A 25,214-nucleotide genomic window follows, 5' to 3' on the forward strand; every position below is an offset into this window, starting at 1 on the left:
TGTTAAGCCAAATCAAAATTGTTCCAAGTCACATGTTCATATTCAAGAGAAATTCAGGCTTACATACCCCTAGCAAAGGTAAAGTAGGTGCTTGATCGGTACTACCGAAACCAAGCTTTGTCAATAATTTGTCTTGCTTAAACAAAGTTTTCCTAATTTTTCTACATTTTCCACTCTTTTAACATGGTTGATAGCTTGGCTTCTGAAGTCAGAGAGTTGAGTCCTGGCAGTCCCATTTATTAGCTATCTATGCCTTTTAAGTTACTGAACACCCCTAAGTTTCCCGCCCCCCAACATGGATGTAATCAAGGTAATTATAGAACCTAGTGAGGGTTGAATGAAAGGCTGAGCATGTGTGCTCTGGCCATTTCTCGTGATTCTGCCCTTCTCTTCCCTTCTTCATGCTTTTTTCTGCTCCCATTCCCTTTCCCTTGCCATAGACAAAGTAAAACAAAACCATCCTTCATCTCTCCTAGGAATGGCCATTTTATGGAGCTGTTCACCCTTTAAAAAGCAGATTAGTTGAATATTTCACTCTGACTCAGTAAAATAGAAGCCTAAAACGGAAGTACACATATTCTATTTGAGTTTAACCTGTGCTTTTTTTTTTTTGTAGGGGAGGGGTAGGATGGGTGAGGTGGATCACAGTCCTTGAGAAGGATTTGTATAAGAAAGCTCCTGTTATTATCCTTGGACCATGCAGGTAATGCAGCTTTAAGAATATGTTCTTGAATGACTGCTCTGTGCTGGATGCTGTGCTGCATACTGGGGATATAGTGAGAAACCTAGTCATGCACCTGCCCTCACAGAACTTATAGTCTAGTAGGGGAGATCATCAGAGAGTCATTGTAATATAGAGATACGTGCTACTGGGGGAGGAGGAGAAGGGGTAAATGAGTATAGGCTGCTAGAGGAGGACATAAGTGGAGCATCTCACCCAGACTTGAGTGATCCAGGAAGAAACTGATAACAGACATGAGCCCTAAAAGCAAGAGGTGAGCAGGAAGAGTGTACTGAGTGAATTGCACACAACTGAGACTACAAATGCCCAGAAGTGAGGGAGAGGGCAGTGAATTCAGAGAAACAAAAAGAATTTGGTGAATTGCAGGGCTGTATCAAACATGAGGCTAGAGAAGCAAATCATGCCAAGAGGGTTGGACTTTATTTTAGGAACCAGAGATTTTACAATGTTAAGTAGCATGTTCAGAATTATATGTTGGAAAAAGCCCTCTGGCTATGGAGAGAACGGAATTAATGAGGGAACGAGTAAGATGCTATAAGGAAAATTCAAAGAACACATATATATGTAAGCAACAAGGAATGCTGACATGTCAAAATGAATATGCAGTTAGAGGCGAAACCAGTCAATATCCACAGAACATTAATAATCAACAACTGCAGAGGCACCTGGCTGGCTCAGTTGGTTAAGCATCAGGTCATGATCTCACAGTTCATGAGCTCGGGCCCCACGTTGGGCCATACACTGACAGGGCCAGGTCTGCTTGGAATTCTCTCTCTCCCTCTCTCTCTGCCCCTTCCTCCCACCCCTCAAAATAAATGAATAAACATTTTTTTTTAATGTTTAAAATAATGTAGAAAGAGATTTTGATTTAACAAAGTAGATTTAAAGCAAATAAACTCCGAGTACAGAGAACCATGTCTCGTGTATCTTTCTTTCCCTGGAATGTCTAGCATAACATCCAGTAATGACATTTCATAAATATATAGAATGAAAGACGAACATATTGGATTGTGGCCTGTAGAATTTAAGGGCTTACCTCAGATCATTTGGCTGCTCACGTGAGGATTCTAGGATTCAAACCCAATTCTTCTGACTCTAAAACTCATGTCACTAGGATGAGTGAGTTAAATTACAATCTCATAGAATTTTCTTTTTTTTTTTAATGTTTATTTATTTTTGAGAACAAAGAGAGCATGAATAGGGGAGGGGCAGAGAGAGAGAGAGAGAGGGAGACACAGAATCTGAAGCAGGCTCCAGGCTCAGAGCTGTCAGCACGGAACCAGATGCAGGGCTCAAACCTATGCATGGTGAGATCATGACCTGAGCTGAAGTCAGAGGCCCAAATGACTGAGGTACTTTAATTTTTAAATTTCTTATGTTTCTAGTAACTAAAGATAACTGCAAATTTTAGATATACTTTTTTAAATGTTTATTTTTGTTTATTTTTATTTATTTTGAGAAAGAGAGAGAGCATGAGTCAGGGTAGGGCAGAGAGGAGAGAGAGAATCCCAGGCAGGCTCCACATTCAGTACTCAGCATGGAGCCTGATGCGGGGCTCGATCCCACAACTGTGACATCATGACCTGAACTGAAATCAAGAGTCAGACACTTAACAGACTGAGCTTCCCAGGCACCCTAAATATACTTTTTCTAAGGAGAGGTAACCCTCTGAAAGGACCCAGCTTGAAATTGGATGTCCTATAACCTTGGACAAGTTATTTAACCTCTCAGAGCCTTAGTTTTTAATCTATAAATGGTGATGCTATTGACCTTCATGAAGGTAAAAAGATTAAATGAAATAAAATATGTAAAAAGTAGAAGTGTAATAGTTATCTTAACAGACGTTAGTATGTTTTTCTTCTAAGGCTTAAAGTGGTTTACATGCTTACTTTATACAAAAATCTGCCTTTATTTTAACATGGGCTATATTTAAGACTTAAATCTTTTGTTTAATTCTTGTCCAATCTAAATTTGTTTTTTTTTTAAATATAATTCCTGTAGAAAGATTTTGTTTCTTGATATATCTATCACCTATTTAAAATGCTTTGCTTTTTTTTCTTCCCAGTATACATTACATGTTTCCAGAATCACATTGCTATATAAGAACTTAAATTTGTTTTGATTAGTTATAGAATTTTGGTCCCCTTTATTTTTCAGATTCAACAGGCATTTCTAATTTAATGTCTATTTCTAATTCAGCTTTAAAATACCATTACGATTGAAGATTGTTGTTGGTTTCCTTTTTAAAAGGAATTTCCTGAAATTCCATGGGAGTATTCCATTCCTCTGCTATTTCCTGAAGTATGCAAATATACTGAAATCACAAACAGGTACATCTGTCCTGCCAGACCTCTTGTGACAAAAGCATTTCAGGGAGTTGAAAGTGATATAATGAGGATTTGATCTGTTTCCCATTATTGGGGAAGGGGGATGTTACTAAATCTTGGTAAGCCTCAATTTTCCTCAGTGGAGGGTCGATAACACCTGTTCTGTTCACCTCACATGGCTATTATGGGGCTCAAATGAAATTAAAATACATGGAATTACCTTGGAAACTCCACTCAATATATAAATGTAAGGAAATGCAGGGATTATTGTTATTTTTTGCCAGTCTCTTGACATATGTCCCTAAGAACATAGACCAACGGAGCACACTGCAGGGAGTGTCTGTATGCTCCCAAACAAATGAGACCCAGTTGTGATCCTCTTCTGTCCTTCCTTAGTTTTTCCGCCTGGCACTCGGAAAGCTTTATGTGATGAAACCCTATATACTCACTGTGGAGTGACTGAAGACATTTAGACCTTTTCATTGCTGGGTGTTGTGTTTGCAGTTATTTACACCACCTAGCAACCTGGCCCAAGACAAACAGTCCCTATTAGCTACACAGTGACTTGCTATACCTGTCATTGCTCTGTTACTGTAACAGCAAACATTTATTTTACCTAGAAGATGGTGTTCCCCTTCTCCACCTTTCCTATTAAATTAATCTTTTTCTGTAATTGTTTTGTAATCTTCAGAAGTAATCCATCGATTGACAGAATCTTATGACTGAAAGACATAAGAGAGGTCATTTGGTTCAATCTTCTTTGGGAGTCTTAGAATTCTCTAATAGATTGAGCATTTCCAGTGATGGAGAGAGCGAATCAGTTGTGAGATATCCTTTTCTGTTCTTGATTGTTCTGATTCTGTATATTGGCAGAATTTTTTCTTTTTCTTTTTCTTTTTTTTTTTTTTAATTGCTAAAAGGGACCTTGGAGACCATTCTAGTCCGGTTCCTTCCATTTGCAGATGAGGAGATTGAGGCCCAAAGAGGTTAGGTGACTTGCCCAAGGCCAAACAACTAATTTATGACACAGTGGGGACTCCTGATTCCTGGTAGCTTCTTTCCAAATCATTAAACTGCAAAATTACTGAAGTCATAAATGTTGAGTAGTATCAAATGCTATTATACAGTAAAAAAAATGCTTTAATCTGGAACATCTTTTAGCATGGCAAATATTTAGGTTTAATATAGATAAACTTATTTTGATTTTGATGAGGAAAATCTAAATCTTTCCTTTTAATTATGTATAAATATCTCCTTAAAGCTTCATGAGAAGCTCCCTGCTTCAAGACTTTTTTTTCTTTGTTCTCCTTTTTAGAGGGGAGGGAAAGGAAGTCATCAGTCTGATTCTTCTATCTGAGAAGTCATATGGCAAAAAAAGACACAAAACCACATTTTTCTGCTTCACATGAGGATTGGGGAAAGGATTGGAGCCAGGGACTTTTTTATATTCCTGTTGGGCTTTGGTCCCAGGCCTGTCAGTGGCAATGACCATGAGACAGGAGTAGAGCCTGCCCATATGCCAAGGGGACTTTGAAAGGTTGCCTGGCCTATCCTTGCCTTCTGGAAGGGCTGCATTTAAAGGAAATCTGCAGCCTTTTTGTCCTGTGAAATTACTTGCTGGAGGCTCTAGGGTCACCCCTTTTCCTGTGTGTGGGGTGGATAGTGAAGAGGAAGGCAGTACAGAAGCCATGATGAGAGAAGCCAATAGACTCAAGGGGGTTTGGGGCACGTGCACAGATGTGGGAGAAGGAGTGTTGGAAATGGTATGCTGTAGTAAAGAGTGACAAGCAATGCTGTCTGTTCTGAGAAATCACCAAGACCTCAGAAGGAACACCTGGCAGCAGATTCGGGCCTGCCATCCAGGCGTCCAACCTTAATTCCCTATCTGCTGTAGATTCAAAAATATTAAGGCTTGTTGGATGGATCAACAAGAAAGACATTTTCCTCTCCAGATTTCAAACTGTTGGTCTCATATCCTTGTGAAGACAGATGAACAGACTCTCGTTCCCCAAAACAGAAAGAAGAATCTATTATTTATTATCCCACTGTACTTCGCACCACTGTTATAAGCATTTATCATGGCCTGCCCTCATTTATGTTTGTGGCTATCTCCCCCACTGGACTTGAGTTCTGGAGAGCAAGGACCATTGTTTTTAATTATGAAATATCTGAGGATACCAAAAGATAAAGAGGATGCCATCTTTACACCTTTATACCCCCGCATAGCTTCTAAGAAGCATCGTACGCACCTGGTATGCAGCGGGCGCTCAGGAAACATTTGTTGAATTGCAGTGCTAACTTCTTTCTTGTACTGAAGCAGTCATGCTTCTTATCCCTTGCAGATTTATGCAGAATCAGAATCATTTTCCCTGGGACCTAAACTCTCAGGGTCAATGCAAATATACTCCAATATTCATAGAAATAGGAGCTGCTCTGAAAGGCCTTAGGAACAGTGCTGCCCTAACATCAGACAGTCCTAATTCTTGACAGTCATAGCACTCAGAAGTAGTGTTCTCTTCAGAAGTGCACTATTCAAAGTTTAAATGAAGGAATGAAACAATAAAGGTGTAAGTAACAAATGGGAATATGGACTTGGCCTTAAATGATAAAAGTAGCTTATTATCTGTGTTCACTGTCGTACCCATTAGCCGTCACTGATTTTTTGAAGAGACCCAGAAAGTGGCTCATGGAAGACAGAGGGATTTGAAGAAAGGAACACTCTTGGATTTAGGAAAGAGTAGGAGGAGATTATTTGTGTGTATGATGAGTGGTGTGGGGGAGGGTGAAGAGCTTTTTGGTAGATTCGGGAGGATCATGAAAGAGATAAAAGAAAATGATAAAATGACCCTTGAGAGATAATACTGGTCACCAAGCTAAGGGTAAAGTGAGTCCATAAAATGTATAACTGATGTGAGTATAACAATTATGTGAAACCTTTCTCTTAATGTTTGTCTCAACAGTGTTTGCAGCCCTTTGTCCCAGTTTCAGTTTAGCTACTTCCTTATTCCATTTACAGCTGCCTTGCCTGATCGAATATGTGAAAGTGGAAACCATAGCTTGTTACCTTCTCACTGAAGTTCCCATGCTGTCACCTGTTCAGGATTTTATGCCTCAATTAGTGGTAGCATGTAGTCCTCCTCACTAGAAAACTCTTTGACCATCACACCCAGCCAGTCACTGTGTCCTGTCAATCCTATCTGCTAAATAACTCTCAGATTTTTCCCGGTCTCTCCATAGTAACCTTTCCCATGCTTTAGCGTCCATCCATCCATTTTCTGCCCTTAAATAGAATCATCTTTCAATAACTTATTTATCTATTTCTCCTCTGATAGATTGTAAGCTCCTTCAGAGTAAGTCCACCACCTTGTTCATCTTTGCTTCCTCGTCCTTGCTTGATACAGAGCCAGCACCGTGGGTGATTAACAAAGAATTTGTTGAATCATGAATGAGCTGAATAGAAAATATCTGATAAGCAGTCACCTTCCTCACAGAAATGAGAGTTTTTCCATGCAGTCTTGTGAGTTCAGTGGCAAATCTGATGCATGCCTTTCTCAGATGGCTGTGGTGAAAGCTGATGTGAGAATGGCTGGGAAAGTCCTTGAGTATCTTAGGAGATGTGATAGGTTTAAGCTTTAGGTATTTAAGCAACATACCAAAAAACCATATTGTTTTAGTGCTTATAATTTGTATTCTCATTCTTTTCTTTCTTTTTAAAATTTATTTATTTTGAGAGAGAGAGAGAGAGCGCGCGCGCACGGGGGAGGGGCAGAGAGAGAGGGAGAGAGAGAGAATCCCAAGCAGCTTCCCTGGTGACAGTGAGGAGCCCAATGCGGGGCTCAAACTCACAAACTATGAGATCATGCTCTTAGCAGAAATCACAAGTCTGGCACTCAACCAACTGAACCCCCCAGAAGCCCTTGGATTCTTTTTCTAAAAATGATCTCAGGTGCCCTTTAAGGCTTAGTGTAAGACCTCAAAAAGTATCCTGACTGTAAGTTTTTCTTTCCACTTGTAATTTTCTGATTATTTTTATAAACTGAATTCTCAGCACTGTTTTCCTTCTTATTAGGATCATTTCTGCCTTTTGTTTTCTTACTTGCTCATACCATTTATGAAATTATCATATTTGGAGGAAATTGTCCAAAGCAACAAATCCCTTAGCCTGAGATAAGAGGCAAAAGAGAAGTACCAGCTACTAGGTCACCTTGTTTGGGATGTAAAACTTTATACAGGCAGATGCATGCAAAATCATGAAGCTTTTTGCTAGGTTAACTTCTCGGAAGTTTTTTTTTTTTTTTTAAGATTTTATTTTTGGGAGGTTGGTGTGCCTGGGTAGCTCAGTCAGTTAAGCATCTGACTCTTGATTTCCGCTCAGGTCATGATCTAATCGTTTTGAGATCCAGCCCTATGTTCGGCTCTGTGCTGAGTGTGGAGCCTGCTTAGGATTCTGTCTCTCTCCCTCCCTCTCTGCCCCTCCCCTTCTTGCATGTGTGCGCGCACTCTCTCTCTCTCTCTCTCAAATATTTTTTCAACTCTCTCTATATTTTTTATAAAAATATTTTTTATAAAATATGTATATTTTATATATATATATATATTTTTTTTTTTTTTTTTTTTAAGTAATCTCTACACCCAAACATGGGGCTCCAACTCACAACTCCAAGATCAAGAGTTGGAGTTCCATGTTCTACCGACTAGCCAGCCAGTCTCCCCTCTCAGTAGTTTTCATTCTATGGTAAATAATGTCACTTTTTTCTTTTCAAGACATATTTGTAAGTTCATTAAAGATAGGGGAAGCAGCTCTGAATCAATCGTTTGTCTTTTTCGCTTGAGAATTTTTTTTGCCCAGAACTTCTCAAATCCTCGCTTTCCCTTTAATTGCCAGTATTTAAAGTATGAGAATTTTCCCTGTAATTTCCTGAATTCAGAAATTGGGTATGGGTGAAGGGGGGGTGATGTCTGAGAGTTGCTTTTGAAAATCAGCCAGCTCTGTATCCTTTTGCTGCAGCAGTCCCTTGTCTGGACCTGGAGCCGCCCTTTTCTTTAGTGCCTTCTATGGATGGCTGCACCGATAGATAGATTCTCCTAGGGGAGCTTCATGGATCAGCCCTCCATCCATTACCATGTAGCAGGATTATAATTTATAGCCCCAGATGGTGACTTACCCCCCTCCCCCTCCCCATTTACTTCAGTAAAGCAGCAGAGGTATTAACTATTCAATTGCTTCATTCTTTTTAAAATAATTGATGGTATTTGCAAAGGGCTTTGTATAAAAATACCTATAAAAACATTGAAAAAAATAAAGTTTCATCAGAGTGTGAAGAACGTTATACATTATAATGTTATAACCACATGGTCAGGCTTATTTTTCTTGGTCTAATTCTGTATGGAAATGAGGTTTGGAGACACTAATTCTGGTCACATTTCTGAATTTTCATTGGAGGATATCAGCTCTTTCTTCTGGGTTGATTGTTATGACTTATGGGTCTACCCTTTGCACGTAAACCCAGAATATTAGCATTCCGGCAACTCAGTTTTTTTGAAAGCTTGAATGATAAATGATGATCAGGGAAGATTTCCTGAAGAAGATGTAGTCCATGCCCTTCTGGTTTAAATCAGATTTTCTAAGTGCTTGGAATCTCTTGCTGTAAGCATTGCTCTTCTGGAATACCTTGTAGGGAGAGGCGCCCTGAAAACTGTCCCAGGAAAGATGCTGCTGTATTTGTTGTGAACATATTGTTGAGGCTATTTTATCTTCCTCATTTTGTGTGGATCAATGAAAAAAAGGCCTAACAGGTCTTAGTACGAGTAGCAACTGCTTCACCTGGACAATTGGTGTGTTTTTATCTTACTCAAATAATTAATTGTATCTTTCTCTTTCATTTGATCCACAGAAAGCTCTGGTCCAAATTTGTACCTTCTTTAACAGTTTTTAGCATACAAATTACTTTTGTCCACTGGTTTTACTTTGGCTTTTTTGTTTTTTGTTTTTTACCTTTCAGTCTTATTTTCCCTTCATCTATTTCCCTATTGTATTGCGTGCATTTTTGCCAACAGTCTCACGTCTTTTTTAGGACAAAGTCCATGTGTCCGTCTCCTAATATGTATTTGTTCACTTGAGCCAGTTTAAGAAGTCATGCTTATTATATTTGGTCTAAAATAACACCATAGTATTATCACTTTTGAATTTTAGTATTTAGCTGTATATGGTTTTGAACTCTTGGGACCTTTAACAGCTCCACAACATGAACATGGACAGCATTTTATTGGACAGGATATAGAAGCCAGATGACGCCTGGAAGTCTTACTGTGTAATTTAATACTGGGTGCTGTGTTGTTTGGCTTCACTGGACTCTGAGTGTGCATATATAATTATGTGCGCATGTGTAAAAAGCCCAGCCCTGATAGGAAAGAGAAGGAGGAACATCATTAGCAGAGATTAGATTTGTCTCTCCAGCTGGGCAATGTGCCTCTGAATTCCAAGGGCTTTCCCCAGTGTAAATTATTAGACTGTACTCAGCTGCTATTCAATTCCCCTCTGGCTGAACTGCGTCTGCTAATGTTGTTAAGCTGTGACTCAGGAGGGAAAATGTTCTCAGGTACTTAGATATATCTTCTGCATATAAAAAGAAAAAGCCTTCTTCTCATATTCACAGTACAGTAGTATATTGTCTTCTCAAATCCAAAACAGAAAGGCAAAATGAAAAAAAAAAAAGACGAACTGTGTGCCAAACATCAGCTACATATATAGTACATTGGAAACTGTTCATAGAGCAAAATAATTCCTATCTAGCTTAAACAAACAGTAGTAATGTAATACAAAGAGTTTAATTCAAATCAGTTCAGAATATCTGATTTAGATGTTTAGATGTTCTGAAACTGGTGAAGTCTAAACAAATTAATCCCACTTAGCACTCTGAACCAAATACAGATTCGAGGCCACAGGAGGGTCTTGTTTGAAGTTCTTCAGTGATGGTAGTATACGAACAATGTGACAACTTGCACTCGGATAATATAGCAGGAAGCCTAAGCCTCTATGTAATCCACATATTAGTTTGGAAGAATTCACAACTACAGTAAATGATCTGTTTCAGTTTTTTCTATTGACAGCTAATGCTATGTATATGATGTACTAATACACCTCAAAAAGACATGATGCCTTTTCTCAATGATTTTATTGCCTAGGACAACCAACTAATTGAGATAGATGAGCCTAATGGTCAGTTTATCCATTGAGGGTCAGGGAGAATAAATGAAATGCACAGGTAATTCAGGAGCGGTAATTAATAAAAAATTAATTTATTTAAGTCATTAACAGGTTTTTTTCTAACCAACCCTATTAACGAGTTACAAAATTGGCTGACCTAAGTCTTTTTTTCTCCTCCTCTTTCCTCTGGGGAAAGTGTCAACGTGCTGAGGAATAGGGCTAACATATAAAGAACAAGGAAGTCGTGTAGCAGTGGGATCACCATTGATCAATTTTCCGGCATAGAACCTAGGTGCTTGGCCACCTTCATCAATATCAGCAGTAGTGGTAGTAGCTCTGTTTACACTCTGCAGAAATAGTAGCCTAAATATTGCATCGATTTAAGATTAAGTCCTGGATGTGGTTGAGAACTTATTACCTTACCTCCTATTAGTGAAGACTTTATGAAGAGGTAAAATTTTAAACATAAAATATTAAAGAGAGGGGCCCTATGTGGCTCCGCTGGTTAAGCGCCCAACTTTGGCTCAGGTCATGATCTCACCGTCCATGAGTTCCAGCCATGTCGGGCTCTGTGCTGACAGCTCAGATCCTGGAGCCTGCTTTGGATTCTGTGTCTCCTCTGCCCCTCCCCAACTTGCACTCTGTCTCTCTCTCAAAAACAAATAAACATTAAAATATTTTTTAAAAATTGATTAAAGAGAGAGGGCCTATTTTCAGCATACAGAAGAATGGCATTATAAGAATAGGTGAGGAAACTAGTGCTTGTCTAAGACAGGCTCTCCTGTAGTCACCATTGCCGGCAAAGGCTGCGAGGAAAGCAGACTGGTGGGGTTGGGTTAAATTCTAAGGAGTAAATTGGTGGCAGAAGTTCACACTTGAATGTGAGAGCTGCTTTACACAACCCAGGCTGTGTAAACTAAGTGGATTATCATTAAAAGTTACAGTTGGCAATCAGACCAGCTTCATGGGTGTATAACCGTAGGGCCCCGCACATGGCTTAATGCTCTGCTATCTTTGTCTTGAAATTCTTAATAGTTCTTGAACAGAGCGTCTAGCATTTTCATTTGGCAGTGGTCCTGCAAATTTTGTAGCTGGTCCTGTTAACATATAAAATTGTCAGAAGCCCTTAGATGCTGTTCTTACTAGCAGTGCCTCTCAGTATGTTGAACGTTTCCTACGGCATGTTCCTTTTTGCTCAAAGGCCAGCATGTTTATTCCTTTCTGGCCACCATTAGATTTCTAGAAGTGGCTCTGAAGAATGGGTTTGTGCCAATGAATGTACTACAGGCAACTACCCCAGTTTTATGCCCCAAACAATACTATTTTGTTAATAAGGTATGTAGGCGTTATTTAGAGTAATAGCATGATTTCAGAAACTGCATATTTTGCTCATTCCAATTACTGTGGTCTTGAACAAACGTTTTTTTGATCATTGCATGAGTAGTGAGTCGTGGTTTTTATGAAGCCAAGTTCATCTCATCAGAGAAAAGAGAGTTGTTAGCTCAGCATTCCAAACCTTCCATGATGCAACGCCACCCTATAGTTATAGCTGTGCTGATCACTGCCCTCCATGCACCTTATGTTCCAACTATTCCAGACTGCTTGCTATTCCTGGAAAATGCCTTTTATTTTCTTGCCCTCCCTTCTTTTTCTTTTAATTTTTTTTAGTTCAGTCTGTAAGTGCTGCTATTTGTTTGAATTGCTCACAGAATCCGTTCCACCCTCCATTCTCTTCTTTATGAAATTCTGTTTGATGGGAACGTATGTGTGCTCCAAACAGCTCCCCCCTCCTTACCCCTTCTCTGCTGGTGTGACTCTTACTTCATGATCCCACTTTGTTGATGACATTTTTTCTTCCTCTATGGAAATTTCCCCTGATATTTTCAGTTAGTTATTGCACCCCCCAGTTTAGTTATTGCACTAAAACACAGTACATTAGTTATTTCAGTTAGTTATTGCCATCTACTGTGCTGGGCATTTTACAGCCCTGTAGATTCTAGCTGAATCTCAGCTCTTAAAGTCTTACTTAGTTCTGCCCTGTACTGTAGTTACTTCTTTACTCGCCTATCTGAAACACTAGGTTGAATGCTTCTCGAGGGTAGGATGGTCTAATATATCTCTAGTCCATCATCCGTGGCATCATAATTGTCAGGCACACTCTCAGTGCATGGTTACTAAGTGAGTGTCTTTGTCTATTCAGGCTGCTGTAACAAAACACCACAGACTGGGTAGCTTATAAACAACAGAAATTTATTGCTCACAGCTCTAGAGGTTGGAAGTCAGATCAGAGTACTGACATGGTTGGATGAGGGCCCTCTTCTGGGTCGCAGACTTCTTGCTGTGTTCTGCCATGGCAGAAGGGCAAGGGATCTCTCTGGAGCCTCTTTTATAAGGGCACTAATCCCATTCACAAGGACTCCACTCTCATGACCTCAGCATCTGCCAAAGGCCCCACCTACTAATACCATCACTTTTAGGGACTAGGATTTCAACATATGAACTTTGGGGAGACACAGATATTCTGATTATTACAGCAAGGGTATTGGAAGGACTACTCTAGTTCCTTTACAGTGTTACTCGTGTGTTTAAAACACTTGGTTGTAATTCCCCGAAGTGAAACAGCCAGTTGACATCAGTGGATCTTGTGGGAAATAGTTTCAACTTTGAGAATCATTTGTAGAAGAGAGAAATAATAAAAGCAGGGATGTCATTGGGAATGAGGCCTCCTAGAATTGTATAATGTAGGGATCATGGGTGAAAGAGCAGTGAGAGTCCAGTGGCAGAAAAGCAAAAAAAAAAAAAAAAGACTGGAGGGCCCCAGGGAAAATTACCAAAAACAGTTTGAAGTCAGAAAAACAGGAAGCCTAGGGTACCACTTGACTCTCAATTTAGTCATCCCTAGCCAGCAATTTCGTTCTCAACTTCTCTTTTTGTAGCACCTTCCCTTAATTAAATTATACTGCCATGTCAACAAGAAAGGTCTTGAAATAAAGCCAGTAACATGGCAGGCCTATTTAGGAGAATGCTAAATACATTTTTATTCTACTCCTTTGACTCTCAAACTAAACCCTAGCTCTTGTGGAATTTGGCTTTTCTCTTGATTTTGCCTAGACTGGGAGTAAGGAAAGAGAGAAAAAGAGAATAAATCAGAATCAGAAGCTGAATCTACTGGGGTTAAAAAATAATCAGGCTCTTTGAGCTTCTCTGTGTGCACAACCAATCATGCCTTTAATTTTGTCCCACAGGATTAGACATATGTAGGCTGAAGGAAAAAGCCACTAATCCCCAAACCTGGATTGTCCAAGGCATTGTAAGTGGCTTAATTTCTAAGTTATGTATAATTAGTGGAACATCGTAGCCCTATTGTTATTTCTATGATTATGAGAAGAAGGCCATTGAGTCTACTAGGTATAAGGGCTTTGTGGTTCCTCAAAGGTACTTAATTTAATGATTTATTTTCATATTTAAATTTTTGGTGCTCAATTCATTTTAGTCTAGTAAGATTGAAAGGATGCTTCATTGCAAAAATCCATTCTCACCAATGAATCCACTTTTATTATGCTGGGCAAGTGAAAAAGGGCTCTGTGGAAAAATCTTGCAATGAAAGTTGGAAATTATAGAGTAGGGAGGGTGGGATCACCCCAGAAGAGATGTGGGGTATGTTCCAGAATTTATTCAGTAAAATAAAATTTAAAAATTCATACTGAGGAACACCTGGGTGGCTCAGTTGTTAAGCATCTGACTTCAGCTCAGGTCATAATCTCACAGTTCGTGAGTTCGAGTCCCACATTGGGTAAGCATGAGCCCCACTTTGGGTGAGTTCCATTTCTCTCCCTCTCTCTCTCTTTCTCTGCCTCTCCCCAGACTCTCTTTCTCTCTCTCTGCCCCTTGCTCACTTGTGCCCTCTCTCTCTTTCTCAAAAAAAAAAAAAAAAAAATCATACTGAGGGGCACCTGGGTGGCTCCATCAATTGAGTGTTGGACTCTTGATTTTGGCTCAGGTCATGAACCCAGGGTTCTGGGATGGAGCCCTGCTTTGGGCTCCACACTGAGTGTGGAGCCTGCTTAAGATTCTCTCTCTCTCTTCCTCTGCGCCTCTCCCCTGCTCATGTGCTCTCTCTCTCTCTCTGTCTCTTTAAAATAAAAATTAAGGGGTGCCTGGGTGGCTCAGTCGGTTAAGCGTCCGACTTCGGCTCAGGTCATGATCTCGCGGTCTGTGAGTTCGAGCCCCGTGTCGGGCTCTGTGCTGACAGCTCAGAGCCTGGAGCCTGTTTCAGGTTCTGTGTCTCCCTCTCTCTCTGACCCTCCCCCATTCATGCTCTGTCTCTCTCTGTCTCAAAAATAAATAAACGTTAAAAAAAATTTTTTTAAATAAAAATTAAAAAAAAAATTCATTCTGAAAGCAAGCCTGGAAAGGAAAGAGAATCATAAAAGGATGATAGAAACCCTAGATTTTATGGGAAGGACACTTTGATTTGCCTCAGTAAGTGAGGGAACGGATTCATGGGCTGATTATGTGTCTGTTTGTGAACCCTCAGGATATAACCAGTGTCTCCTTCCTTAACCATTTTCTGCCACCAGATCCTGGATCTTTACCATAACCTTTAACTCAACACTGACTCTGAGCTGGAAAACTCTAGGGGTGGTTTTTAGATTCTACGGACATGTAAGCTTGATATGGTAAATTCTTATCTCCTTTTATTCTCTAGACTCATGCTTATTCACTTTCATTTAGAAACACCTTGAGGCACCCCTATCTCAAAGGATGCTAAAGGGTTCTAATTAAAAATTAATTCTAACATATACACACGTGGAAAGTTGTAAAGCAATGTGAATGCTACAATTCACATACCAAAATGAACTTTGTCTGTATCAAAAGCATTCTGGTAAAAGTGTCAGGAAAAGCAGTGTATTTAGAACACTGATGGTTTCCAATGAGCCTTTTGGAAGGCTATCGATGTGTTCTGGTGGTTCTGCCATTGCTCAGGGAAGCTCAGGGACCTTGCTTTCAGAATGCCTTTTGAAGATCTCAGTTCTTGAGTTAGGGAGGAAAACACCCAAGTCGGTCACCCTCCCCTGCCCTTGTTAATTTTGTATTTTCTGTATTTTGTATTGTATTCTGTATTTGTATTGTATTTTCTGTCCGTGTGGTTTTGTCTGTGCTATAAATGGATTTCATAAGTGAAATCATAGTATGTAGCCTTTTGTGTTTGGCTTTTTTTTTTTTCTTAACGTAGTGCTTTTGAGATTCACCCACTTTATTGCCTGCTGGGCTTTTTTGGTTTTGGGGGTTTTTTTTTTTGTTTTTTTGTTTTTTGCCTTACTTTCATGTTAGTGTGGTTTGGTGTAGGGATGGGGAGAACTAGAGATTGTGTTCAATTTACCAGGTTTAACTAGGATTCTTATTTAACGATTTTTAAAAAATCAGAGAGTGTGAGTATAGAATGAAATGTTCCTATTTTCCGATTGAAATTAAACGTATTTTGGTGAGAAATGCCAAGATGACAGAAAGAAACCATTTAAAGACTTCAGAGTCTTTATAGTAAGCACTCAATAAAATGTCTGTTTTGTTTTTGAGTTATAATTGACATATTACATTTTATTAGTTTCAGATATATGATATCATGATTAGGTATCTGTATATATGGTGAAATGATCATCACAATAAATAACAACATTTATTTTAATACATCATTCTAAAATTTTTTATCTTGTGATGCGAACTTTTAACATTTACTCTTTTAGCAACTTTCATATATGCAAAATGGTATTATTAACTGTAGTCACCATGCTGTACATTACATCCCCATGACTTATTTATTTTATAACTGAAAGTTTGTGCCTTTTGACCCCCTTCACCCATTTTGCCCACACTACCGCCTACCTCTGGCAACCACCAGTCTATTCTCTGTACCTAAGAGCTTGGGTTTTTTTGTCTTATTTTTTAGATATCATGTATAAGTGAGGTCACATACGGTATGTCTTTCTCTGTTGACTTCTTTCATTCAGCATAATGCCCTCAGGGTCCAACCATGTTGTTGCAAATGGCAAGAGTTCATTCTTTTTTATGGCTGAATATTCGAGTGTGTGTGTGTGTGTGTGTGTGTGTGTGTGTACACATCACATTTTCTTTATCCATTCATCCATTGATAGACACTTAGATTGCTTCCATGTCTTGACTATTGTAAATTTAAAAACACACCTGCTAGTTCGATTTGCATCTACAACAACCCTAAAAGAGAAGTTTATTAATGCCAATGAACAAATGAGGTATTTTTATAACTTGTTTAAGAAATATATGGCATGGGGCGCCTGGGTGGCGCAGTCGGTTAAGCGTCCGACTTCAGCCAGGTCACGATCTCGCGGTCCGTGAGTTCGAGCCCCGCGTCAGGCTCTGGGCTGATGGCTTGGAGCTTGGAGCCTGTTTCCGATGCTGTGTCTCCCTCTCTCTCTGCCCCTCCCCCGTTTATGCTCTGTTTCTCTCTGTCCCAAAAATAAAATAAAAAATGTTGAAAAAAAAATTAAAAAAAAAAAGAAATATATGGCAGAGCTAGGATTCAAATAAGATCTTCCAACTTGAAACTCCACATTCTTTCCTATTACAACACATCATAAGCATAATGTAATTGACATGGGGAAAGCAACTGTTTATAATATATTGGGCTTTATTATGCTCTAATTCATTACAGTTCTGAGAGGAACTTTGTAGTAATGGCAAGTTATTCACTGATGAAATGTACGCAGTGTATGTTCATGACCCACTAACATGTTGGGCATCGTCAGAAAGGGTCTAGCAATGAAATAAAAAACAATATGTTCTCCTTAATCCACAACCATGGGAGCAGTGACATTTGGAGCATAATTCTGGGTGCTAATCTTGGTGAAAGATGGTGTGAAGTTGAAGATGGATCAGAATCAGTTAAAATGATTCAAGGGGTATGTGTGTCCTGCCTTAGGAATGTAGGCTGGAACTTATAAGACTCATCAGTATAAATGAACACAGGTTGATATTTACAAACTCATGGTGCATAAATTCTGAATTATAGACGTCCATCACCTTAAGCATGAAAGCATTTTGGAACAAAATTTTTAAAGTGTTTTAAATTTTGAAGGCATTTTTACCTCAATTCATTAATTCATAAGACCTTTATTAATGTCGGGTTGCATGCTAGGTGTTGGGGAAAACGGTTATAAGATAGCCCCTACACTCAGCAAGCTTCTCTTCTAGAGAAAGAAACATACGTATTTAAGAGGTCATTTATAATATTGTTAGTGATAAGATAAAGGTTTTAAGGTTTAATAAAAAATAAGCTTAACACATGAATAAGATTTTTTAATGGATTATGAAGGGAAGCAGATGATGATTATGTTATATCTATTCCTTTTGGAAGTAGTAGTCACAAAAAGAATAATTACAGCCCCTTCAAAGCTATTGTCACAGACAACCTTTTAGGCCAAAAGGGCCACTGGCATTTTGTACGTTCTTTGGGTAGAGTTGTTTCTTCTTGTCCTCACTTGACAAGGTGTTGTGGCTATAGATCATGCTATATTTTAAGAACAGCTAAACATGCCAGTAGTTATTGAGAACCAGAAAAGGGGGAGGATGCTTTCACATAGCCAGAATAGACATCATAAAGTCCATGTACCAACCCTTATAGTTTACTTATAAGAAGATTCTTCAAGCCTTCATATAAAACCCAATTGCTAAGGGTGCCTGGGGGGCTCAGTGGGTTAAGCCACTGACTCTTGATATTGGTTCAGTTGTGAGGCTCAGGTCGTGATCTCGCAGTGTGGGATCCAGCCCCATGTCAGGCTCCATGCTGAATGTGGAACCTGCTTGGGATTCTCTCTCTCCTTCTCTCTTGGCCCCTCCCCTGCTCACTCTCTCTCCGGTGTGCTCTCTCTCTCTCAAACTAAATAAATAAAGTTAAAAAAATTGCTATTATTATGCACATATTTTTAACAAGTTTGGTTATCTGGTTTTAAGCCCAGGACAAACTATAAGGATATACTAACTACTCAGGCTGATTTACCAAGAGCTATGAAAAGCGATGGCTCCTGAGTTGACTAGTGGCTTCAAACCAGACACTGAAACAGAAGAAAACTCAAATTAACGAAACAAGTACAATAATAAAGCAATCATTAGGATTTCAAAAGGATTTTCCATTTTGTAAATAGATTTACCGGTATTATTTCAATGTTTATTTATTTTTGAGAGAGAGAGAGACAGAATGCGAGTGGGTTAGGGGCAGAGAGAGAGGGAGACACGGAATCTGAAGCAGGCTCCAGGCTCCGAGCTGTCAGCACAGATCCCAACGCGGGGCTCAAACTCACAAGCCATGAGATCATGACCTGAGCTGAAGCTGGACGTTTAACCGACTGATCCACCCAGGCGCCCCATTACCAGTATTATTTCAAATAGTAACTTATATTGGGAATTTTTTAATGTTTGCTTTTTTTAAAATTTTTTTTAACGTTTATTTATTTTTGAGACAGAGAGAGACAGAGCATGAACGGGGGAAAGGCAGACAGAGAGGGAGACACAGAATTGGAAGCAGGCTCCAGGCTCTGAGCCATCAGCCCAGAGCCCGACGCGGGGCTCGAACTCACGGACCGTCAGATCGTGACCTGAGCTGAAGTCGGACGCTTAACCAACTGAGCCACCCAGGCGCCCCTTAATGTTTGCTTTTTTAAAAAAATGATTTATGCACCACTTTTTAGAGACAGATATTTTTAAAACATGCACTTGTAATGAGTTCAGATTATAATTTCTGAAAGGAGACAGTGAAATACATCTTTAAATTCCATCCTATGTAATATTAATCTTTGTATTGAGGGACTACATCCTGGTTCCTGTCACAGTTATTATTTGACATTTATTTTTCTTTCCATTAGAACTGCCTTATTCATTTATTATTTTTTAACACTTAGAATAAATATTTAATATTTATTGATGTTCTTCTTTGTCATCCTCACCTTGAACAGATGGGACTTATCAAGGATCCTTTAGTAGTCTGCAAATTTCAGCTATATATTGGGAATAGAAATGGAAACTACCCCAATGAATAATTAAGTAACAGATTTAGATTACTCTCTAGCATAAAGTCAAATTCACGTTCCAAAACAATGACATGGGACAGGTGAAAAATGATTGATCTTTGCAAATTTCAAATTTCTATTCTTGGTAAAGTCCAAAATGTTCTATCATACATTTTGAAGGGTATCATCTGGATTGAATCATTATCTTAAACAATTAAAACTTAGGACTGCTTCTGTGAGCAAAAACAGTATTAAGTGAGGAGAACAGAACAATGTTAAAAGTCTAAAGCAATAGGATTTTATTGTGATTTTAATTACTTCTCAGTTAAAATTGGACCTTGGATCCAGAGTCTAGAGTTCCTTGCTCCTCTTGGAGTTTTTATCCTGGTTATCTGTAATGCAGTCATCTCTGAGAAGTGACAAGAGCTGTTGGTGATTTAGTAGCAACTTCTGGTTGTGTTCACTCTTCCCTCCATTAGCCTTTTCCTACTTCTCTGCCTTTTACCTTCACTCGTCCTGTGATTAGAGACTTCAAAGAAGGGTAACTATGAAAATAGCAATGACACAATTTCAACTCTGAATTCTCCACAAATGACTGTTGAAACTGCTCAGGTACTTGAAAATTATTCCTTTGTGGCACAAAAACAGACACATAGACCAATGGAATAGCATAGAAACCCCAGAACTAGACCCACAAACGTATGGCCAACTAATCTTTGACAAAGCAGGAAAGAACATCCAATGGAAAGAAGACAGTCTCTTTAACAAATGGTGCTGGGAGGACTGGACAGCAACATGCAGAAGGTTGAAACTAGACCACTTTCTCACACCATTCACAAAAATAAACTCAAAATGGATAAAGGACCTGAATGTGAGACAGGAAACCATCAAAACCCTAGAGGAGAAAGCAGGAAAAGACCTCTCTGACCTCAGCCGTAGCAATCTCTTACTTGACACATCCCCAAAGGCAAGGGAATTAAAAGCAAAAATGAATTACTGGGACCTCATGAAGATAAAAAGCTTCTGCACAGCAAAGGAAACAACCAACAAAACTAAAAGGCAACCAACGGAATGGGAAAAAGATATTTGCAAATGACATATCGGACAAAGGGCTAGTATCCAAAATCTATAAAGAGCTCACCGAACTCCACACCCGAAAAACAAATAACCCAGTGAAGAAATGGGCAGAAGACATGAATAGACACTTCTCTAAAGAAGACATCCGGATGGCCAACAGGCACATGAAAAGATGCTCAACGTCGCTCCTTATCAGGGAAATACAAATCAAAACCACACTCAGATATCACCTCATGCCAGTCAGAGTGGCCAAAATGAACAAATCAGGAGACTCTAGATGCTGGAGAGGATGTGGAGAAACGGGAACCCTCTTGCACTGTTGGTGGGAATGCAAATTGGTGCAGCCACTCTGGAAAGCAGTGTGGAGGTTCCTCAGAAAATTAAAAATAGACCTACCCTATGACCCAGCAATAGCACAGCTAGGAATTTACCCAAGGGATACAGGAGTACTGATGCATAGGGGCACTTGTACCCCAATGTTTATAGCAGCACTGTCAACAATAGCCAAATTATGGAAAGAGCCTAAATGTCCATCAACTGATGAATGGATAAAGAAATTGTGGTTTATATACACAATGGAGTACTACAAGGCAATGAGAAGAACGAAATATGGCCCTTTGTAGCAACGTGGATGGAACTGGACAGTGTGATGCTAAGTGAAATAAGCCATACAGAGAAAGACAGATACCATATGTTTTCACTCTTATGTGGATCCTAAGAAACTTAACAGAAACCCATGGGGGAGGGTAAGGAAAAAAAAAAAAAGAGGTTAGAGTGGGAGAGAGCCAAAGCATAAGAGACTCTTAAAAACTGAACAAACTGAGGGTTGATGGGGGGGTGGGAGGGAGGGGAGGGTGGTTGATGGGTATTGAGGAGGGCACCTTTTGGGATGAGCACTGGGTGTTGTATGGAAACCAATTTGACAATAAATTTCATATATTGAAAAAAAAAAGAATAAAAGTACCCATTACTAGTAAGCATGTTAGGAAATGGGCAGTCTTACACATTGCTGGCTGGATATTTGGTTGTTACCATTTTTGAAAGTTATTGTGCAATATAAAAAAAATATACATATGCTTTGACTTAACCATCCAACTTTGGAGGATCTCTGAAAAGCAAACATCAGGAGGTAGAGATCAGATGCATGTTACAGCTTATTTGCCTCAGTGTCTTCCAGTGCTCTAAACTGGAAACCAAATCAGTTTCTGCCATCAGGGAGAGATTAGTTATGCCACATCCATACTAGAGAAGACTGTGCAGCTATTTAAAAAAATATATTTTATTGCTATCTGCCAACTTGGAGAGGTGTCCATGATGCAGTGATAAGCAAGATGGCCAAGTTGCAGAATGATATGTACAGTACACTTCATTTTCAAAAGATGAGATTTTGCATATGTCTGTATGTGAGTGTGCATGTCTGGATGGGTATAGAGAAGGTACTGGAAGGATATTGAATGTTAATATTACCTTGGAATAAAAGGGACTCTGGGTGGGAAAAAAAAAAAAGAAAATTATTCCTTTGGCTCCTTTCATTATTTTGGACACCTGGTTATGGTCTCCTGGAAAATCTTTTTTAAAAAAAATCTCAGATTTAATCCTGGCAAACCATCACTGGGATGAGGTGTATTTAAAGCATTTCATTCACAGGCATTACTAAAATATGAGAGCAAACCTGTTATTTTAAAAGAAGTAATCGTGGGGCACCTGGGTGGCTCAGTTGGTTAAGTGGCCGACTTCAGCTCAGGTCATGATCTCGTAGTCCGTGAGTTCGAGCCCCGCGTCAGGCTCTGTGCTGATGGCTCAGAGCCTGGAGCCTGCTTCAGATTCTGTGTCTCCCTCTCTCTCTCTCTGACCCTCCCCCGTTCATGTTCTGTCTCTCTCTGTCTCAAAAATAAATAAATGTTAAAAAAAATAAAAATAAAATAAAAGAAGTAATCAAGTTCTATGCATTTAGCAAAGCCTCATGTACAAAGGGAAGCCACAATACTTATTAATTCTCACAACAAACAAATCTATTCAGGTGAATAAAACACACAGAGCACAGCTGTACAAAGAACCTTCTGTGGTGACGGAAATGTTCTATTTTGCACTGTCCGGTATGGTTGCCGCTAGCCACATGTGGCTCCTGAGCACTTGAAATGGACCTGAGCAACTTAGGGACCGAATTTTAATTTAATTTTAATGGATTTTAAGTTAAATAACCACATGTAACTGAAAGCTACAGTATTAGACAGTGCAGGCATAGAGGTTTAGTGTTAAAATATAATGGAGTCAACCCTACAGAAGATGGGCATATTTTAGAATTCTCCACTTATCTTTATTTGTTACCAGGAAGTTTTAGCTTTATCCTAAATGTAGAACCTCAGCCTGAAGCAAAACGTGAGTCGAGTCCATATTTTTCTGACTTAGACATTTCTTAATTAAATAGAAGCCCACTAGAATATTGACAGTAGAGTGTTGTGAGTGGGGCCATGGGCTTGGACTAAAAGCTCAGGCCCAGGCTTTGGGACTGGAATGGAGCTGGGTTCACCTCCTGTCTTTACCACTTAGTAGTTGTAGTGAATTATTTGAACTCTCAGTGCATCACTTTCTTATCAGTTCTTATCAGGTTAGTAATAATGCTGTTCTCAAAGGGTTGATGTGAGGATTAAAAAGTTAATACAGGTGACATGGGCAGAAGAATGAGTGGCAATAATCTCAACAAATGTTAGCTATTGATTTTAATATATTGTTTTTCACATTGCTCTCTCTGTGTGAATGTGTGTGTTGGTGTGTATGTAAAGTTCTCCCATCCAAAAAGTAAACTGCATCATATTATATCAGGTTCTGAACTAAATTTTGAAGCTAGAAGGAAGGGAAAGAGGAGGGATGAGGTACAGATATAAATGATACTTGCATTCTCCTAGTGAATTGACAAACTAATGAGAATGAGTTACTTCTGTTGAAAAATGGGAGTCATGACCTAACGTTTGCTCCCCGCAATTCTAACAATCTATGGTTCTATCATTCCTAAGTGATGCAGGGAAGGCAGAAGGACCCCTGTTGACTTCTTGCTTGCCAAGTACATGTAGGACTTGCCCAGGAGCAGTATGCAGGACCTAGTGCTTAGTGGGAAATTCCAAATATACCCTTGGAAGTCTTTTACTGATGCTCTCCAATAGCTCTGTTATACCAAGCTGGCAATGTATTATTTGGTTTAATGTTATATAGCATAAAACAAGTATTGAATGCATTATATTCATATCTCTACTTCTGTTATATTTTACTATCCAACTAAATAGTCCAAATAATGACAGTAAATTTAATGGAAAAATAGAACTTTAATAATACAATTTTATTAAAAAATATTTTCTCTTCTCTCTCACTTGCTGAGAGTCATAAACAGTAGCTCCCGACTGCAGAGCCAAGTTCTTACCAAGCAGTACACTATCCCTCACCTCCCTATGGTTGGCATATATTTTAATAGGAACAACTAGCATCAGAATACTACTTCATAGCTTAAAAAGCACTTTCATGCCTATTATCTCATTTAATACTCACATAAGTCCTATGAAGATGCCCATTTATCAGAACCCATGTGTAGCAGACGGCCTCCGCTATAAGTATTTAATCACAGTATCTATATATCATTTAGGTTTTATTGATGAAATACTTTTTTTGGGGAACATATTACATAGTATTGAGACTCATGGATAGAATTTTGCATGTTTAGAAGGGAAAATACCCCCGATACTTCAGCCCAGGCGGAAGGAATAGTTGTCCAACAGACACCGAACTGCTGTAGAGCCCATGACTGATACCAGAGTTCAAATTTTCTCACCAAACCAAAAAATTCAGAAGCCAGATGTAGACCTCTTAATAGCTGAGGCTCAGCACTGTGGGTTGCATTTCCAGCTTTGACCATTATGTCTCTACCTGTAGCAGCAGGATCTCCACTGGTGTGGGGCTTAGGATCAGATCCACTTTCTGTCCTGCTCAAAGCACCCTGTTCTGTGTCCCTGGAGGTTGACTTGTCTGGACTGCATCAGTGGACTTTCTCGTCCTCTGGTTCTCTGTTGAGTTCAACCATTGGCAAACACCTGCAGGGTCTTTGAAAGCAAAAGGAAAGTGAAATTGTGGTTCAATATTAACTCCACTGACTCTCTCCCTATCAGGTCAGTGCGCCATGGTTGCATCCCTCTACCAAAGGCCACAGCTCTTGTTGGATGACCTTCTTGTATAGCTACACTCTCCAGGTTCTGGTGAGCATTCTTTCCCCTCCCCAGTTAAAGCCTACTGGCTATTACTAGCTTTGGGGCATAATACCATCCCTGTTGCTTTTTCTGTCCTGACTTTTGTAAGCAGTCTCATTAAATTCTCACTTGCCCCATTTGTTAGGGCCTGGGCTAACATAGGGTCCTTCTTCAGTGATAGTGCCTGCTTCTACTGCTTGCTCATCATGCAAGCAGTATTCACACATACTTCAGAAAATCCTAAGTCAGAAAAAGGATTATATACAACATAAAAAATTTCCTTCAATTTCGTCCCCAGCACATTTGGAATATGAATTAATCTCTAATTGGATTCTGCTTATTTTGTTCTTTACAAACATACCTCATCTACAAAGGAAGATACAGGTGACATAGTAAACAAATGTAGTTAATGTGTATCCTAAGACTCTGATACTTATAAGAAGTAATTATTAATTATGTGTTTATCCTCAACATCAAAGTACTAACTTGTGCTACTCATACTGTCTCCTAATTTGGGGATTATTATGGTGTCAACAGCTGTAATTCTTCAAGTTGCATCCAAAAAAGATTTTTTTTTCTTTGAAAACTAGA

General features: G+C 39.2%; 1 protein-coding gene across 11 annotated transcripts in view; it reads left to right on the forward strand.

The window, feature by feature from the left end:
* MAP3K13 (mitogen-activated protein kinase kinase kinase 13) overlaps nucleotides 1-25,214 on the forward strand; it is a 170,682-nt gene that overhangs the window by 83,774 nt on the left and 61,694 nt on the right. The window contains exon 2 of one of the 11 annotated variants that reach the window (XM_086674916.1): nucleotides 24,546-24,632. The exons of the other annotated variants lie outside the window; for them this stretch is intronic. The gene's annotated coding sequence lies outside the window, so the exon portion shown is untranslated. The remainder of the gene's footprint in view (nucleotides 1-24,545; nucleotides 24,633-25,214) is intronic. 11 annotated transcript variants of the gene reach the window in all.

This window comes from Puma concolor, chromosome C2 (genome assembly GCF_028749965.1).
Source record: "Puma concolor isolate L17-30 chromosome C2, mPumCon1.1.hap2, whole genome shotgun sequence".
NCBI classification, from domain to species: Eukaryota; Metazoa; Chordata; class Mammalia; order Carnivora; family Felidae; genus Puma; species Puma concolor.